At 49.6% G+C, this 19112-nt stretch overlaps 1 protein-coding gene across 8 annotated transcripts in view; it reads right to left on the reverse strand.

Annotated features, from left to right (window-relative positions):
- Window positions 1-19112, reverse strand: part of LOC114200634 (protein FAM156A/FAM156B) — a 49366-nt gene that overhangs the window by 11305 nt on the left and 18949 nt on the right. Inside the window, exon 1 of one of the 8 annotated variants that reach the window (XM_028092860.2) lies at window positions 7909-8088. The exons of 6 other annotated variants lie outside the window; for them this stretch is intronic. The gene's annotated coding sequence lies outside the window, so the exon portion shown is untranslated. Of the gene's footprint in view, window positions 1-7814; window positions 7873-7908; window positions 8089-19112 lie in introns of those variants that run through there. One more of the 8 variants, XM_028092861.2, reaches the window with a different exon arrangement.

The raw sequence follows: 19112 nt of genomic DNA on the forward strand, positions 1-19112 counted from the left end.
ATCACAATGAGCTGTCGGGCCGCACACGTGAGGAAGCTTCTCGTCAGAGCAACTACCAAACACAGCAGATCCCAAGTGTCGCTGGGCATGTGGAACACGGGAACCCTCATGCCCTGTCGGTGGGACACAACCTGGCGCAGCCACAACGGAAAGCACTACGGAGGTTCCTCAGAAAGGTAAAGCTAAAACTGCCATAGGTTCTTGCTCATATCGGAGTGCCCCCCTCCAAAACAACAAAAACTAAAAACCAAAAAACCTACCATATGACCCAGCAATCCCACCCCTGGGTCTATGTCCAAAAGAACTGAAATCGGCATCTCAAAGAGCTGTCTGCACTCCCGTATTTACTGCAGCTTTCATCCCCGGATCCAGGATAATGGAAACCACCCAACTGTCAGTCAACAGAGGAGTGGATAAAGGAAGCGTGGCACGTGTACACAATGGGACATGAGCAGCCGCACCAGAGAGAAGGAGATCATGCCATTTGCAGGCCAGCTGCTGTGGATTCAAGAATGGGGACAGATGATGCCGCCTCTCACTCAGTGCCTCCCACGGGCCAGGTAATGTCAGCTCCGTGTTTCACATCTATCGTCTCCTGCAGGTCTCCCAACAAACCTCGGGGAGGCAGAGTGACTGCCCTTTCACCAGGAGGAATTTGAGGCTGAAGGAGAGAGACTGAATGGCGGGTCTGCCCTGGAATCCAGCAAGAGTGTCAACCGAATGCTGGGGTGCAGGGAGAGGAGTCTGGAGATACAGGCAGGCACCAGGACACAGAGAGCTTCCGATGCCATGTGGCAGTTACGGACTGTCACATGCTCTGTTACCTGCCCTGCCCCCTCCCCAGCCCCCCGCACCAGAAGCAGCCCCTAGCTGTCCGAGGACAGAACGGGAGTGACCGGCATTCAGGCACAAGATGGAAGATGATGTGTATTTGTGTTTCTCCCAGGTGGGAGACCCACAGCGGGAAAGCCAGCCTTCTGGTGAGGGTCATCCGTGCGTGATGCAAAGGATGAGAAGAGAGTGGCACAGCAAGAGAGTCTCTGGGGCTGAGCGGACACGTCGGATGCTGTCTTCGTGGTCTTGGCTGTGGCTCATCAGTGTGAAGCGTGACCTGCAACCTACCCCGGGGCAGCCTCAGTGGCTGCAAAGACAGGGAACGTGCCAGGCACAATTCTGTGAACCATCCTTGCATTACCTCATTACACCCTCAGAAACGCAACCCTCTCTGTTTGGTGATGTCATTAGGAAGAACAGTAAACCCATTTCACAGGCGAGGAGAGTGAGGCACACAGGGCCAAGTCAATTTCTCCAGAGGACATGACAGCAAGTGGCAGAACTGGGTTGGAAGGAAGGGTGTCTAGGATCAGAGCTTGTGTCCTTAGCCATTAGACGGCATGTCTCCCACAAAACAACAGAGAACCAGACCCCACCGATGCTCACCAGATCAGGAAGTCAGCTTTGTGCTGTGAGTAAGGAGGAGACGCCTCCGCAAACAGGTCTGGGCACAAAGGTAACTCACAATCACACAAACGAAATCAGAAGGAAGGGTGGGCGCAGGCGGGGACACACTCGGGGATCCAGTGATGCCATCAGGGACGTAGGTTCTTTCTAGCTCTGATCTGGCCTTTTCTGGAACAGATGTTCCAGGACCAACAGCCAGATACGGCAATGTCCAGGGCAGAAAGAGACTTTCGAGTCCTGTATCTTTCCTATGAACGAGGAAGTTTCCCAGAAGCCTTCCAGCAAACAGTCTCTTCCTTTCTCGCCGTAAAGCACGGGCTCACACCCCCATCCCTCAGTCAGTCAGGAGGGACTGGAACGGGACGCCACATCTGTCCCGCATGCAAGGTTTGGGAATGTAACGGCTCTGAGGAAGCCCTTCGCCCCTTACTCACCCCTGGAGACTCAGGCGGCGTTTCTACCAGCAAGCCTTCTTTGCCCTCTTTCCTTCACCCTGGACAGCGGACCTTCCGCTGGACATCCACAGCACCCTGCGTTTCCCCTAGCCCAGCCCCAACCCCACCCAGCTCTCAGAGGCGGACTATTTGCCTCACTCACTAACCAGCCCAGGAGCTGACAGAGGCCGGGCACTTTGACTTGTTCACCCATCAGGGCCTCAACCCCAGTGGACATTCACAACTATCTACCAAACGGAATAAAGGAGAATGTGAGGCCCTTTCTAAACATCTCGTTTGGTGTATCAACCCTGCAGAATCCCTGCTTTCTTGTCCCAAAGGAGAAAATGCCTGTGCGGGGAGGGTAAGTGACATCACAAAAGCTCACCTCCAGTAAGAGACAGAACTGCAGCCCAGGTGCGTCCTGACTCCAGAGGTATGCACCCTCGGTGGCAATGCCTCTCTGGATTATCTGTAAGCCCCAAAGCCTAGCCTAGAAAAGTAACCCCAAGGGAGTGAGTTCAGGCTTCTCGAGGAGGTGCCCTTTCACCAACGACGTGAACAGGGAGAGGAGTCTGAGAGGCAGATATCTGGCGTCAGGACTTTCCAGGCAAGGGGGAACACTCGGGAAGAAGTGTCTGAAGCAGAGGCTGCTGGACACAGTGCAGATCCTGTCGGGAGGTTGGAGCAACTGAGGGCGGGGCAGGGAGTGAGAGCCTCACAGAAAGCGGGGACAGCAGAGGGTGACGGGCCCTGGATCCGGCTGGGTGAGTAAGCTTCTACTCAGTCAGCTGGACCACGAAGGACACCCACGGATCACAGATGCTGAGTGACAGCCTGTATCAGGCTGTAAGGTAGGCAGAGGAGGGACACGGAGAAGACCATGCAACCATTCAGAGAAGAGGCAGGTTTGGGCAAAGCGCTGGAAGGACAGTGAGGAGGAGCGCCTCCTTGGGAGGCTGACAGCACTCACCCGGACCGGCACACCCTCCACCTGGGTGCCCATGTCCCCGTCCCAAAGGGCATTTGTGCTCTAGCCATAGCATCACACCCTTAATTAGCAGCCCGAATTCACGCAACAGTCCACCTGTTGGACAGATCACTGTGGGCACCTGCTATGTGTGCCGGCCACTTGGTGCTTGGAAAACGTTCTCTGAGCTGACTGGTGCTCCCAAGATCTCGATCCAAGTTCCACTGCGAGACGAGAACTGCGGCTGATGGGGCGACAGAATGTCCCACGCAATTAAAATATCTTTATAGCCTCGTTTTTTTTTTTTTTTTTTAAGTATCTGCAATCAGAGATGGTACAAAAGATGCAAGCTTCCTCCTCCTCCCAAAGAGAATCTTGAGCACAGAGATGTCCTGTTTCCTCCATTTGTAATCCAGAAACAGCTGGTACACTAGCTACCCTTTATGATGAAGTCATAATGACACCTTGGGTCAGGGTCCTTCCGTCATTGAAGAAACACGTCCTCAGCACCACCTGAATACCATGCGTCAGTTTCCTGGACACAGTCTGGGGACGCAGGGATGATTTAGGCTGCAGTCAGCCAGCAGACGACCACCACATGTCCCGTGAGAAGAGTGATGGCGGAATTTAAGTCACGGGACCTTAGGAACACAGAGGAGGGCATCTTACCCCTACCTAAGTGTCCGTGTGTGTGTGTGTGTTTGGTGAGGACGCACTTCTCAGGGGTGGGGAGCATGATGAGGTAGGCACTCTCGATCACCCACATTTTACAGACCTGCGAGCTGAGGAACCGAGAGATCCCCACAGGGAGAGCCAGAGTTCCGTCCTTGGTCTACCGAGCTCCAAGCACCACTGCCGTTTGGCCAGCCCCACGGCTGTGACGCAGCCACTAAAAGCACTTGGTCGGCCTCTGCTTGCCTCGCGATTCATAATCGCTGGTGAATAAAGTGAGCCTGGCGCAGACCTAGTTTGGGGGGTGGGGTGGATTGCAAAAGTCTCTGTAATATGGCAAAGGACCTCTCGACAGGGGCACCCTGGAAGCTGAAGTCCTGCTTGGCGGTTGGCTCTGAGGCAAGCCTTCCACGCCAAGGGACTCCGGGGCTGTTGCTTTGGGGCTGCTCCTCAGAGGGCAGATGCAGGGTCTTAGAACCTTTTGGGGTTGCTTTACCCTGCAGGGTACCTGCGTTTCAAGGTGGACAAGGAGTTGGGACCATGATGACCACGCAATCGTCGAACGGCATCTGCATTTCAGCAACTGAAACACAATCCAAGTGTGTCATTGTGAGCGCGAAGACCGGCTTTGGAGTCGGGCAAAACGGAGGCGGGATTCCCAGATCCACCCTCTCCTGCGTCAGCCACCTAACAACCCCTTTCAGTCTGCTTCCCTGTCTACAGACGTTGGGCTTTGAGACTCACCTGAGCCTTTGGGTAATCAAACCGTATGTACCACGCACACTTTAGCTCCTCAAGAGCTAGGCTGCAGGAAAAGGCAATCACACTGTGCCCTGTGTTAGGGACACGTCAGCAACGGAGCGAGGTATGCCAGGCCCCTGGGAGTCTAGTCCCACCCTGTGGCCAAGGTTGGGGTTGGGGCGGTGGTGGTTGGACTGGTGGTTCCATCTTTTCCCTTGTCCAAGGCACACACTTTGTTTCATACCGAGGTGTGCTGCTCCTAGAGGGGTTGCAGTGAATGAGGGTAATCCCCCCGGTTGAGTCTACTCTATGGCAGGGAGAATCAGCAGTGGGTTCACACTCTCCACTGGATGCTGGAGGAACCGACACAGTTTCCTCCAGGGCTTGCTGGCACCTGGTGGGGGCCCCTAGGGAGTCATACGGAGGCACTGTCAGATTCCCTTGGAGGGTTCCCATAAGAGCAGGCAGCTGATCCTTGCCACCTCGAGGGCCACAGGGACGAATTAGTCAAACCTCTTGTAAACGGAACACCAGTTAGTATACTTTTTCTTGTCCTAACAGAAAACTCAGACTGCAACTTACGGTGAAAAGTGAGCTCTTCAAAACAAAGCCCAAGAGGGGGAGGGTGGCTGAAGGCCTGCTTAATTTCCTGAGTCACAGGTGCCATAAAGTCACATATTCTTTCCATGTTTCTGCTTATCCCTCCTCAGTGGAAGGCAGGATCCCTTCACATTAGGAAAATTTGTGCCACATTCCAAACCCCGAGTTCAAATGGATCCGAGGCTCCATGTAAAATGAGGTGAGATCTTTGCCGAGTGTAATCCTATTCTAAGCAAGGAAGCCTTTTCCAGAAAAACTCTGCGGTCAGATTGCATTTCCAATTAGCTCACTGTGAACCAGAGTAAAACATCTGTCCATTTGGCGGAATTTATAATGAAATCTCCATCACTTCTTTTCAGTACAAAGTTCGGTGAACAGTGCCTTTTCACCCAGGTACTGCTCCGGATAAATGGAAATTGCTCTCTACTGAACCTGACAGCTGAACATAGGTAGGAAATCAGGCAAATGAAGCGAATCCTCGATCTACAGGGGATGGCAATGCGTGGGGCCGAGGAAATGAGAGGCAGGGAGAAGAGAGTGTGTCTGGGTCCACTGGCCATCTACTGGAACAGAAAGAGGTGGAAGGGGTTGGAATATGGCGTGGGGTGGGGCAGGAGGCGGTGTGCGGAAGATGAGGCAGCTGAGGGTAGGCAAGGCCTGCTGTGCCTAGTCCAAGAGGCTGGACGTTATCTTAAGGACAGCAGAGAGCCCCTGCTGAATTTTGAGCAGGGTAGACAAGACCAGGTCAGGATTTAAGAACGGCCCCTCAGGCAGTGGGATGAAAACATTCGTGGCCAAGGGTCAAGATTGGTGGTGATTATCAAGCAGAGACGACGGTCATCTGGCCTAGGGAACGAACCCTAGTGACGGAAGACGTGTCAAGAGCTTATTTAGAAGGACGGAGGAGGTTGGATTGGCCGGCCTTGGTGACTGAGGGGGTGGTGAGCGAGGCAGCAAGGAAGGATGGCTTCTTTTTTTAAAAGATTTTATTTATTTATTTATTTGAGAGAGAGAGAGAGAGAGAGAGAGAGAGAGAGAGAGAGAGAGAGAGAGAGAGTGTGAGATCAGGAGCAGAGGGAAGGGAAGAGGGAGAAGCCGACTCCCCGCTGAGCAGAAAGCCCAATGCGGGACTCCATCCCAGGACCCTGGGATCACGACCTGAGCCAACGGCAGCACTTAACTGACTGAGCCACCCAGGAGCCCAAGGAAGGATGGCTTGAAGGATCGCTGGCCTAAGCAGCTGGGTAGAAAGTTGCTTTTCACTGAGTTAGGCAACACCGGAGCAGATGCAGATGTATGGGGAGTGGGGGTGGGCATGGTCAGTTTTGGACGTGCCGTGTATTCTCTGCCTGTGGCACTCAACCACCTAGTACCTCTGACTCGAGGGAGCTGACCCAGCCTCTCTGTGCCTGAGATGCCTCACCTGGAATGAAGGATACTAAAAATTAGGAAAAATACCTAATTTCTGTTTCATTTAGTCTAGGATAACGCTCTCCCTTTGCACAGCACAGTGCCGTTTGACAGGCACTCCCTAGGTAAAATGGGAGTCTCTCTACTTATCCACATATTGGTCGGTTTTACTTAACTGCCTTGTGTGTTTTCAACATGCAGCACACGTTGGCAGTGCCAAGAGAAAAAATATTAATTCAAAGCAATGTGTTTAACACATGAGTGCCATAGGTCAGCCCATCAGCCTGTCTCTCAGCGACACAGCCCCGCTTCAGGCACTGCCTTGTGTGTTCCAGTCTTCCTCCTGTAGTCTCACTCCCTCATCCCTCGGGGATGGTGGTGAGCCTTTGGGACCTACTCTCTCCAACACTTCTCTTCCCTGGAAAGTCATCTCCCGCGTCTCACAAGAGTGGCTAGCACTCGTTGAGTGCAATGTGTCTGTGGGCCTGTCAGTTGTCTCAGGAGGTGTGTAGCTTCGGGGAGGATAGAGCCAGATGTGTGGATCTGGAAACCAACACTGTGTTCCTGCACAGCCAACAGGTGATGAAGCCATCCATACCACGATTTGAAATCAGGGCTCCACCACTTATTCCTTGTGTGCCTTTGGGCGGGTGACTTCACCTCTCTGTGGTCAGTTTCCCCGCTTGTAAGATGAGGACGATGACCTTATTCTGGGATAATGACTCATTTCTGCTTCCTTCATTTAGATCAGGAGGATAGTACCTTTTAAAAACCATAAAGTGCTCTTCAAGTATCAATTACTTCCACGGCTAAAAAGAGAATCTCTGCTTGTCTGGATATCCGCTTGGACAGGCACAGAAGAGGCCAAGCACATTTTTACCCTGTAGACAACGTTGAACTTCACCTGAGCCCTGAAAAAAGCCACAGGCTTTCCCGTTCCAGAAATGGCTTACCCCAAAGGACCACTCATCCCCTTATAACTTTGAGAAGCCTTGCTGTTCACTCTTTGTCATACCTGCCATCAGCCTCTCGGGGGACTCTTGGGTTTACTCGTGACAAGGCCAAACACAGACCTTCTTCCTTTGGCTGAAGGGCCAGACACAGTCCCTCCAGCTCCCTGCTGTCTCAGGAAAAGCAGACTGAGGTTAAAAGTCAGTCCTCCTGAAACTGGCTAGACACAGAGAGAGACATTTCCTGTCCGGCTGACTGAGACTAATCCTGAATGCAGAAACACCTCTACCTTAAATCTCCCCACTATAACGGGTCTACGCGTCCCTACGAAGAAAAGGCAAAACCACCCCGTCGAGACACTCTGATGCTCAGATCCCGGTGCTCTCCGGATTGCAAGAGCTTGAATAGACAAGCTCTCTACTAGTTTTGCTTTTGCCCTTCCTAGCGTGTATGTACAGCCTATGCAAAAACTCCTAGTAAGAAAACAAAAATTAGTAACAGGTACTTCTCACGCGTGCGCTCTACGAGGGACGTAACCAGGCTGTCACGGAAAAGCCCCTCCCTTCCCACCCTACCCGGCTCAGCACCAGGTGCATCGTCTGTGACGTCACCCGCTGCGCCCGGAAACTCTCACTGCGGCCTCAGGAAGCATTCATCCCGTGCAGTCACCTGGTGCGCCGCCGTGGGGGCGGGCTCAACCTTCCCAACCCGCCGGGTGCCTACGTCGCGGGTTCCATGCACCCACGCCGAAGCCCACGGAGAGGAGCCCACTGTGCCCCGGGACGTTCCCGTCTCCCTGCCGGCCCCGTACAGCCCGAGGGAGGCTAAAAAGCACCCGGCTTGGGCACAGGGTCCCACCCCTATGACGTCACGGCCGTCGCGGAGCCCCGCCTCCTGTATGCGCGCGCGTGGTGCGTCTCTCTAGGAAGCCGGGAGGTCTCCTCTCGGTGGTCTTAACCCTTCTATTTTTGGAGGCGCGCTTCACCGCGCTGCGCTGAGGAACCGAGGGGGTGCGCTGGCGGCGGGATGACGGGAACCTGATCCCGGGAAAGAACGAGCGAAAGCGAGGGTCTGAGAGTGAGAGGAGGAGAATCTCCCTAAACAGGCCGTGTGCTCATTAGTGTCGCAGGACCAGCATTCTCCCTGGGCCACGCGCGACCGGTGCTGTCTGAAAGAATAGCTCTTTCTCTCACAAGCCCTATCTCAGCAGTATCAGGATTGCGATTTTGAAAACCTGCGTATGGCGTATTTCTCTTTCTCTAAAAGGGTTGCCATTTTTGGCGGACACAAGATTGAGACTTCTAGTGGGCATTGCTAGACCCCGGGGCATCACTGGGCTCCAGTCAGTGGTCCACGGGGTCAGAAAGAGTCCGTTTCCTAGGCAGTGCCTCCTGTATCTCCTGAGAATTCTGTCTAGGAGGTGAGGGTGGGTGAGAGAGAGAGAGAGAGAGAGAGAGAGAGAGAGAGAGAGAGAGAGAGAGAGAGAGAGAGAGGTCATGTGACATAGGAAAAGATATGCTTTTAACAGGCTGTGATTCCTACAATGGTTACAATTATTTAGACCGTTGTAATCACATTACAAGCCGCAGTGTATGAGATTTGGAGAAAGAAGGCATCTTTGGTTATCCAGTCTGCTGGAATACAGCCGATCCTGACAGTAGGTAGACACAGGGCTGGTGTGATCAGAAATTTGGTTTTATAATTAATCACAGGATGCCATTTACATTTCCAATACAATTTCCTTATGTTGACTACTACTGGGTGTACTGGGTGGGGGGGGGGGTGTGGGGGGTTGCTTTGCTTGTTTTGTCAAAAACGTAAAATTGAATGGCCTTTCCTGTCTGCGCCTCTCAAGGTACCAGCAAGAGAGAGAGAAAGGATTTTTAAAAAAAGATTCCATATTTTAAGGAGATTTGCAACAACTCCCTATCAAAAGGGCAGGGGCTCTTACCTGGATGGAACCTCTTGGGATTCCGTAAAATGTTTTGTGAATAGTTTTTTTAGGGAAGCACTGGTTCTGGTGTTTTAGTTGGATATTGACGACATTTCAAACTGTACTTGAGATCTGCGTGAAATAGGTAAGTTACAGCTCTGGATTGGGAGAACCCAACCCTAGGGAAGGGTCTGAGGGAAGCACACCACAGAGTCAGTGGTCGAGAAGCCAGGTTATTGGGAGCTGGAATGCATGACTCCCGACGGGCAACTCAGATCAAGCTCTGTCTTTCTGGACAGTTGTCAGACTGAAACATTGGGTAGAGGTCACAAACACCTCATGTCTGAACTCGGTATGTGACAAAGTCTCTCAATGGGGATATGAACAGCCACGTGGCTCAGAAGTTTCAATGCCTGCAACACAGCACCACAAACAGAGGAGGCCTCACCCTGGGACCCGGATCGCCCCCAGCTCAGAAGCATCACACCCTGGACACAGACTCGTATCCCAGTAACACACCAAGGGAAGCCAACCACATAGACTCACTGGCCTAGACAAGGAAGCCCAGGTGCTGGGAGCTGGAGTGGATGAGCTCCAGACCCAGGAAAGGGCAGCTAGGAGACCTCAACGCACTGGACATACAAGATTAAACAACGCACAGAACTCAAACTCCTGGGATCTCGAGAAATGAGGAGAGAGACACGAAACAGCTCAGAGACAATAAATTCTAAAATAGAGACCCACATGCGTTTTAGGAACCTGGCAACCTGCAACACAGAAACTTAACAGCTCACAGACCTCACACCCTGCACATAGATGCCACACAATCACAGAGCTCACAACCCTGCATGCAGACACACAAACAGCACAGAGCACCTGTACTGTGAACACAGAGCTTGCTCGGACACCTCCTGTCCTGTGACCAATAACCTTTGTGATCTCACAACCTACAGTATGGGCCCCCAGGAGCTCAACTATGTCAACCTCGACAGAGACGCTCAGGAGAGCTCAAACCCTAATTCCCGAAATACATCATGGCAACAGCCCCAGTCACCTTACATTCTGCACACTGCACCCAAAACAGGCCAGATACCGCACACACTGGGAGAGAGCCCTAAATAGACCAGAGAACTCTCACTTGGGACACACAACACTCCACAGCTCACTGATCCCACACGCCGGACACACCCTCACACAGCTCAGACACCTCAAAGCCTGGACAGACCCCAAACCAGCTCAGAGAAATGACATCTTGCTTCTGACCACAAAAAGTCACCCCACACAGGACACATGCCAATGAGAGCCACAGTGAGGTCTCACCCAGCCCCATGAGTGAGACACAGAGACTGAAAGACAGAATTACAGAGAGCCTTTCTGGAACACAGCTGTCTCCAGGGCATTAGCCCCTATCCCAGTGTGCCCGTCCAGGCACCTGAGGAACGTCCTTTTCCAGGCGAAGGATGACCCCCTGGTGTTGCCGTCATTGGCTGTTTTCCGGACGAAGACACAGCTGCACTAGGCCCAGGCCACACCCAGGAGGGCAGCTGGCCCTCCCCCCAGGCTTGACACACAGTAGAGCCCTCCACCCGTCAAAATGGGGCTATCTTCTAGGTTGGAAGTGTTCATACCATCCTCAGGAGACTCACACTGTCCTTAAGGCCCCAGAGCCCTCCTGCTGAGGAGTGGAAGCTGTGGAAGGTGGAGCAGCACAGTCCCATGCTGCTCAGGGTGGATCCAGCAGCCCCCACCCCCACCCCCACCCCGAGCCTTGTGGAAGGCCTGGCCCACATCCCATTCACCCTGAACACAGCGCTTCCTTCAGCCTTCTCAGCTCCTAAACCTCGGAGGCATTGCAGCCACCTGGTTTTCCCAGGGTCCATCTGAGCCCGGAACCAGAAGGACACCTTCAGCCAGCAGATCCTTTGCAAGCCCGTGAACACGAGCGGGGGAAGGAGATGGGGAAGGGGTTTGCATTGCCCTGCCAGGTAGATATGCCACAGACCACGTGCCTGACCACTGAGGCGCACCCCTGTTCCACCCACCGCTCCACCTTATCCTCTCCCCAAAGAGGAAACCTGTCCCCTCCTCTCAATGCCTAATTCTGCTTTAAAGGAAAGGTGGCATGAGGGTCTCCAGTTCCTGCCGGGCTTTGTGCAAACAGGGAGGCACGCGCATTTCCCCCCTCTCTTCTCGCACCATGAGGCCAACACCAGAGCAGGGCTATTTGCTCACGGGCAGTATCTACTGTAAGGTGTGGAATTTGGGGACAGAGGCTGATGTGGGCCCAATTGGTGCACCTTGTCCTCCTCAGGGGACACACACACTGGCCCACCTCCGAGGCCATGGTGGATTTTCACAAACCCAGGAACCCAGGAACCCAGGAACCCAGGAACCCAGTGTTGCATCTGCAGCCTTTCAGACTCAGGTGTGAATACAGTCAGGGCTTAATGCCTGACTGGGGAGAAGTTCACTGACTTGAGAACCCACCTATGACTTACTCACCTACCCTCAGCCAAACACCTCCCCTGTCTAATGCTTAAAATCCCATCATTTAAGCATTCACCTCTTTGGGTTGAGTAGGTCACCATCGGGTTCCCTGGAGAAACCTGGCCTGGAGTAGGTCATGAGCTCTCTAGAAGCTCTCTGCCCATCCAAGACCTCCATGTAGTCTCGTGGGCACATAACGGGACACTGGAGTAAGATTTAGTGATTGGTTATTGGGCCCTGATATCCGTATCGTGGGATCCAGTACCCACTGTTAAAAAACCTAACAGGAAAATAGACTAGAGGACAGAATAAAAGCCAGTGATCCCACTGAGCTGGCTAGTATCTTCAGCCTCTTTTGCAGATCAGCAGCCTGAGGTTCCGGAGAAGGACTGCAACCCGCCCCCCCACTTCCACCTCCACTCTTCCAAGCCCCACCTCTGCACCCACAATCTCTCTGAGGACACCCCCACCTCCAGCCAACGGGAGCTCTCTCCCCTGGAAGAATCTGGTAGGCAATCCCATCTAGACCAGTCAGATCCAGTGGTGTCCTTCATCTCTGCCCTGCTCACCTATCAGGGAACCATCCACGAGCTCCATTGCCATCTTCCCTGGTCCCCATTTGATGAGAATCTGTAGAGCTGACGGGGTGGGGTCAGAAGTGGGATGATGGAGGGGCGCCTGGGTGGCTCAGCTGTTAAGCGTCTGCCTTCGGCTCAGGTCATGATCCCAGGGTCCTGGGATCAAGCCCCGCATCGGGCTCCCTTGCTCGGTGGGAAGCCTGCTTCTCCCTCTCCCACTCTCGTTGTCTGTGTGTCAAAAAATAAAATCTTAAAAAAAAAAAAGTGGGATGATGGTGACCTCAGGGGAGGTGGAGGTCCTTGCATGGTGGTGAGCTCCCCGCACCATGCACACAATGGTTGGTTTGGGAACACAAGCCTCCCTCACTCCCGGTTGTACCTCCCAGAGCGGACTGCTTCTTCTGGGCCTCTCAGCGGTACATCCTAGTACGGGAAGGTACCTCCCACTGCTCCTCTACCAACCTTTCACCCTCTCCTGTCACCGCACACTCTGGTAATTTGCCCAGACAGGGTCACAACACCCTCCAGCTCCCCCTCCTGCCCGGGAATACACCTAAATGGGTAGTGGATGGTTCCATCTCGGTCTTGCTACTCTTAAAATCCCCTGGGGGATCATTCCAGCTGCAGACTCCAAGATCGTGTAGACAGCCTGGGATAAAGAGCTCAGCCTCCTGTCAACAGCCCCTGCTGCACGAATGGGGTGCTGAGGAGGCCAGCAAGGGGGCATCTGTTACCCCAGCCACACCGAGGGAAGCATGAATTGGTAAAAGAACTTTGCAGGGCTCTGTGGTGGCATCTATCAAAATCTGATTCTACCCTGTCCCCACCCTCAGTACGATTTCAGCTTCATGAAAAGAGGAGCACACGTGGGTCTTCTGTGATGTCTCCCCAGCATTTAGAACAATATCAGGTACACAAGTAGGTACTCCGGAGATGTTTCTGTAGTAGCCAAAGGAACCTTGGATCCAGCAATTTCCACTGCTGCCAACTTGTCTTAAAGAAATATTTACACAGGCTGAGGGGCACCTGGGTGGCTCAGTCGGTTAAGCGTCTGCCTTCGGCTCAGGTCATGATCCCAGGGTCCTGGGATCGAGCCCTGCATCGGGCGCCCTGCTCAGTAGGGAGCCTGCTTCTCCCTCTCCCTCTGCCACTCCCCCTGCTTGTGCTCTCTCTCTCTGTGTCAAACGGATAAATAAAATCTTAACAAAAAAACGAGAAATATTTACACAGGCTTTGTGTACAATGACAAGATAAATTTCTGGGGGAAAGAAACTCTCAATGGCCATTAGCAGTCAACAACCTCTGGAAGGGGAAATGAGAGATGAAGTGTTCATATCATACCATGGACCACCCACTGGCCTTGAAACAGAATGAGAGGAGCAAATCTGTACTGGCCAGGAGTTTTATTTTATTTTTACATATATTTTTAAACGGGGAGCAGCATGTAATAACTACCCCTAAGTCAACCAGTGTCTGTATGTGTATATATGTATGTGACATGCAGTTTGTAAACACGGGTTAACACCTAATCCGGCTACAGCGGTCACCTCTGATGACCAAACTGATGAAGGCAAGATTTGGACAGCTTACTATGTCTTCAGGTGTAGCCAACTGTATTTCTAAAAATGGCCAAAAACCTATCCAAAGGTCCATGCTATCCTTTAATTTTTTTCATTTTATTGAGCTGTAAGTCGTGTACCATCAAATTCACCCTTTTTAGCTCTATATGCACAAGGTTGTGCAAACCGTCACCAATATCTAATTCCAGAACAAACCCCGTACCATTAGCAGTCCCTCCCCAATCCCCTGTCCCAGGAACCCTGGATATTCACTCATCGGCTTCATGTCTCCACAGATTTGTCCATTCTGAATATTTCAACTAAACAGGATCATACATTATGTGGCCTTTGAGTCTGGCTTCTTTCACTTAGCATAATATGTTCAGGACTCATCCATGTTGTAGCAAGTATCACGACTCCATTCTTTTTTGGCTGAACGTTATTCTACTATATGTATAGGTCACCATATGTGATATATTCATGACACGGTTGGCATTTGGGTTGTTTGCACTCTTCGACTGTTGTGATTAATGTTGCTAGGAACATTTGTATGCAAATTTTTGTGAGAGCTTATGTCCTCACTTGTCTTCGATAGATACCTGGGAGGGGGATAACTGGGCCACACGGCAATTCTGTTTAACTTTTTGAGGAGCTGCCAAACTGTTTTCCACAGCAGATGTTCCGTTTTGCATCCCCACCAGCAGTGTATGAGGATTTCAACTTTTGCACATCCTCCCCAACCCTTCTTATTTTCATTTTTGAAATTCTATCCATACTAGTGGGTGGGAAGTTGTAATTCACTGTGCTTTCAAGTTTTGTTTCCCTAACGACTAATATTTTTTTTGAACATCTTGTCATGTCCTTATTGGATATTTGTACATCTTTTTTATAGAAATGTCTATTCAAATGCTTAGCCCGTTTTTAATTGGGTTGTCTTTTTACTGTTAATTTGTAAGAAATCTTTTTACATTCTGCATACGGGACGCTTATCAATACACAAATATTTTCTCCCATTCTTTGTTTTTGTTGTTTCACATTCTTATGGTGTCCTTTAAAGCAAAAATTTTTTCTAATTTTGAGGAAGTCATTTTTATCCATTTGGCATTTATTATCTGTGCTTTGGTGTCACAGCTAAGAATCCATCACCTAACCCAACGTCACAAAGATTTACTCCTATGCTCTTATAGAAGTTTTATAGTTTTAGCGCTTACATTTGAGTTTTGGTCCCTTTTGACGTAATTTCTATCTATGCTAGGAAGTTTGGATTCAAATTCATTCTTTAAATGTGAGTATCTAGTTGTCCCAGCACCATTTGGGACATGTAATTGTCTTGGCACTGCTGCCAACAATTAACTCACCGTGGTTGTACGGGTTATTTCTGGGCTCTCAATTCTATTCCGTTGATCCCTATGTCCACCCTTAGAGCAGTACTACATCGTATTGATTACTGGAGCTTTGAAATAATGTTTGAAATCGGAATGCATGAGTCTTCCACCTTTGGTTGTCTTCTGCGAGATCGTTTAAGCTACTCTGGGGCCCTGAAATTTCCACATGAATTTCAGGATCAGTCTCTCAATTTCTAAAACACTGCAGTTAGAGTATCGATAGGGATTACACTGAATGCTTGGATCAATTTGGGGAATGTTGCTAACTTAACATCAGGTGTCCCAATCCATGAACACAGGAGGTCTTTCCATTTATTTAAGTATGCTTTAATCTCTTTCAACTGTGTTTTCTAATTTTCGGTGCATAACTCTCACACCTGTTTGGTTAAATTTATTCCTAAATCTGTCATTCTTTTGACTCTACTGTAACTGAAATTGCTTTCTTTTCTTACTTATTTGGATTATTCACTGCTAATGTATAGAAATAGAATTGATTTTTGTATATCAATCTAGTTTATGCTAGGGTTAAACTAACTATAGCAACAACAGAACTGAAGTCCAACTTGACTAACGAAAAGATCGACTCAAACACCAACACCCTCTGATGAAAAAGCAAACAAGAGGGACACGTTACATACAAGGGAACCAATAGGATGGAAGGCTACTTACTCCTCAGAATCCATGCGACCCAGAATTTTCGGACTCATGCCAATGCTTTTGAAAAATGAAGGTGAAACGAAAACTTCAAAACAAACAAAAAAGCTGAGGAAATGCATACCCAGCAGATCTGCCCTACGAAACATGTTAAAGGAAGTACTCTGGGAAGAGGCAAATGATAGCCAAAGAAAATCAGGGATCTTGGGGCGCCTGGGTGGCTCAGTCGATTAGGCGTCTGCCTTCGGCTCAGGTCATGGTCCCGGGGTCCTGGGATCGGGCCCCGCGTCGGGCTCCCTGCTCGGTGGGGAAGCCTGCTTCTCCCTCTCCCTCTGCCTGCCGCTCCCCCTGCTTGTGCTCTCTCCCTCTCTCTCTGTCAAATAAATAAATAAAATCTTAAAAAAAAAAAGAAAGAAAAATCAGGATCTATACAAAGAATTGAATAGGGCTGGGCATGGTAAATTTGTGGGTGAATAGGAATTTTTTCTCTTATATTTAATCTCCTTAAAGGAGAAGTATCTAAAGTAATAATAGTAACAATGTATTATGGGGTTTAAGACACTGGTAGAAATAAAATTCAAGGCCACCACGGCACCAAGGATGGAGAAAGGAAGTGGAGGTACAGTCGTATGATTCTTAGAGTGTACATGAAGTGGTAGAGTATCATTTGAATGCATGCTGTGACAAGCACCAATATATACTGTAAACCCTAGAGCAACCATTTGAAAAGACCCTTTAAGGTGTATAACTAGTAAGCCAACAGTGGGGATAAAATGGAATAACAGCAAATGTTCAACTGATCCAAAATTATGGACAGAATAGGAGCATCTGAATAAAAAATACATACGATAGAAATATACAGCCAGCCAGATGGTACCTGTACATGTAAAGTGTTAACACGCTAAATGTACATTGCCTACACATCAATTAAAAGACCTAATTTGACACTTTAGATAAAAATAGCAAGACCCAACTATATACTGTCAAAAGAATCCCACTTTAAGTATAAATACATATATAAGTTAAGTGAGTGGAAAATGGTAATGCTATGGTCTGAAGGTGTCTCCTCCCAAACTCTCATGTTAAATATAACCCTCAAAGATGACAGTATTAGGAGGCTGGCCTTTTTGGGAGGCGTAAGTCCTCGGGCAGAGCCCTCATGAACGGGACAAGGGCCCTTATAAAAGAGGCTCCAGAGAGATCCAGGTCACACGACCACAAATCTGTGACCTAGAACAGGGCCTTCACTAGAGCCCAACCAAGCTGGCCCTTGATCTTGGCTCTCCAACCTCCACAACCGTGAGAAATAAGTTTGTGCATAAGCCACCTCGTCTGTGGTATTTTGTTCCTGCATCCCGACCACACTAAGGCACACCCAGCAAACGTGAATCAAATGAGTAGCCGGAGGGGCTAAATTAATATTGCACAAATACACTGCAGAACGAGGATTTTCACAAGGGAAAAGACAGATTTACGTAATAAAAGGGAGGTCTAGCCATCGAGAAGATATAAAAATCACAAACACGCATGCATTTTTAAAGCACAAGAGCTGAAAAGTAATAAAACTAAGAAGAAAAACAGACAAATCAGTTATAGCGAGAGCCTTCAGCATTCTCCTGCCCACAACTGACAGTACAAGTGGACAATACAATCAGACACCCTATGGAACAGCGGAGTATCACTATCCACAGACATGACCTAACGGATACTTACAGAAGGACAGTGGAATACACATTCTTCTGAAGTGCACATACAGAGTTCACCAAGACAGACCATGTGCTGTGCCATAAAGCAAACCTCAACTTCTAAAGGACCAAAATCATACAAACTAGGTTCTCTGACCACAAAGAATGAAAATAGAAATGGGTTGCAGCGAGGTACCTGGAAAACCACAAGATATTTTGAAATTAAATGACATTTCTAAATAACGCCGGGGATCAAAGAAGAAACCGCAAGAAGGTGAAAAGGAAAACACAGCATATCAAAATTTGCGAGGTGAATCTAAAACAACGCACTGAGGGAAATTTCTATCATTAAATACTTATATTAGAAAAGAAGAATTGTCTCAAATCAATTATCTAAGCTGTCACCTTAAGAAATTAAAAAAGCAAAATCAATTTAAACCTAAGGCAAGTGGAAAAAGTATAACGGAGGTCTGAACAGAAATCAACTTAGTAGAAATCATAAAGTCGATACGAAGGAATCCATGAAACTAAGAACGGGTTCTCTGACAAGATCATTAAATCTAATAGGTTTAGCCAGAGTGATAAAAATGAATGAGGGCAGGGGCGCCTGGGTGGCTCGGCCGATTAAGAGTCTGCCTTTGGCTCAGGTCATGATCCCAGGGTCCAGATCGAGCCCCGTGTCGGGTTCCCTGCTCAGTGGGGAGCCTGCTTCTCTGTCTCCCTCTGCCACTCTCCCTGCTTGTGGCTCTGTCAAAGAAACAGACAAAATCTTTTAAAAAAAAATGAGGGCAGAGTGACACAGATGACTAATATCAGTATCGCCAGAGGGGACATCAAATACAGATCCTTCAGACATGAACTGGATAAGAAAATATTATTAAAAATATTATCCAAACAAAGATGAAATGGGAAAACTCCTTGAAAGACACTAGCTAGCAAACCTCAGTCAAGAAGTCGTTAACACGGGGGCGCCTGGGTGGCTCAGATGGTTGAGTGTCTGCCTTTGACTCAGGCCATGACCTCAGGGTTCTGGGATTGAGCCCCACGTCGGGCTCCCAGCTCAGCGGGGAGTCTGCTTCTCCCTCTCCCTCTGTCTCTCCCCCTGCTTGTGCCCTCTCTCTCTCAAATTAATAAATAAAATCTTTAAAAAAAAAAAAAGACATAGTTAACACGAATGGCCCTATACCTATCAAAGAGAATGAATTCAATAAATCAAACACAAAAAACCATTCCCTCACAAAAAACTCAAGGCTTAAGTGGCTTCATTGTTTAAATGCTATCAGGGGCGCCTGGGTGGCTCGGTCAGTTAGGCGGCTGCCTTCGGCTCGGGTTGTGATCCCAGGGTCCTGGGATCGAGTCCCACATGGGCTCCCTGCTCAGCAGGGAGCCTGCTTCTCCCTCTCCCTCTCCCTCTGCCTGCCCCTCTGCCTACTTGTGCTCTCTCTGTCAAATAAATAAGCAAAATCTATAAAAAAAAATAAATTCTATTAAACACAGATGGAAGAAATAATGCCAGTTTTGTACAAAATCTTCCAGGTAACTGAAGATGATGTTACACATCCTAAAGCATGTTATAGAGCCAGCAACATCCT

Source organism: Eumetopias jubatus, unplaced genomic scaffold (assembly GCF_037043125.1).
Source record: "Eumetopias jubatus isolate StellerSeaLion01/CBP00866 unplaced genomic scaffold, mEumJub1_p1.0 scaffold_159, whole genome shotgun sequence".
Taxonomy (NCBI): domain Eukaryota; kingdom Metazoa; phylum Chordata; class Mammalia; order Carnivora; family Otariidae; genus Eumetopias; species Eumetopias jubatus.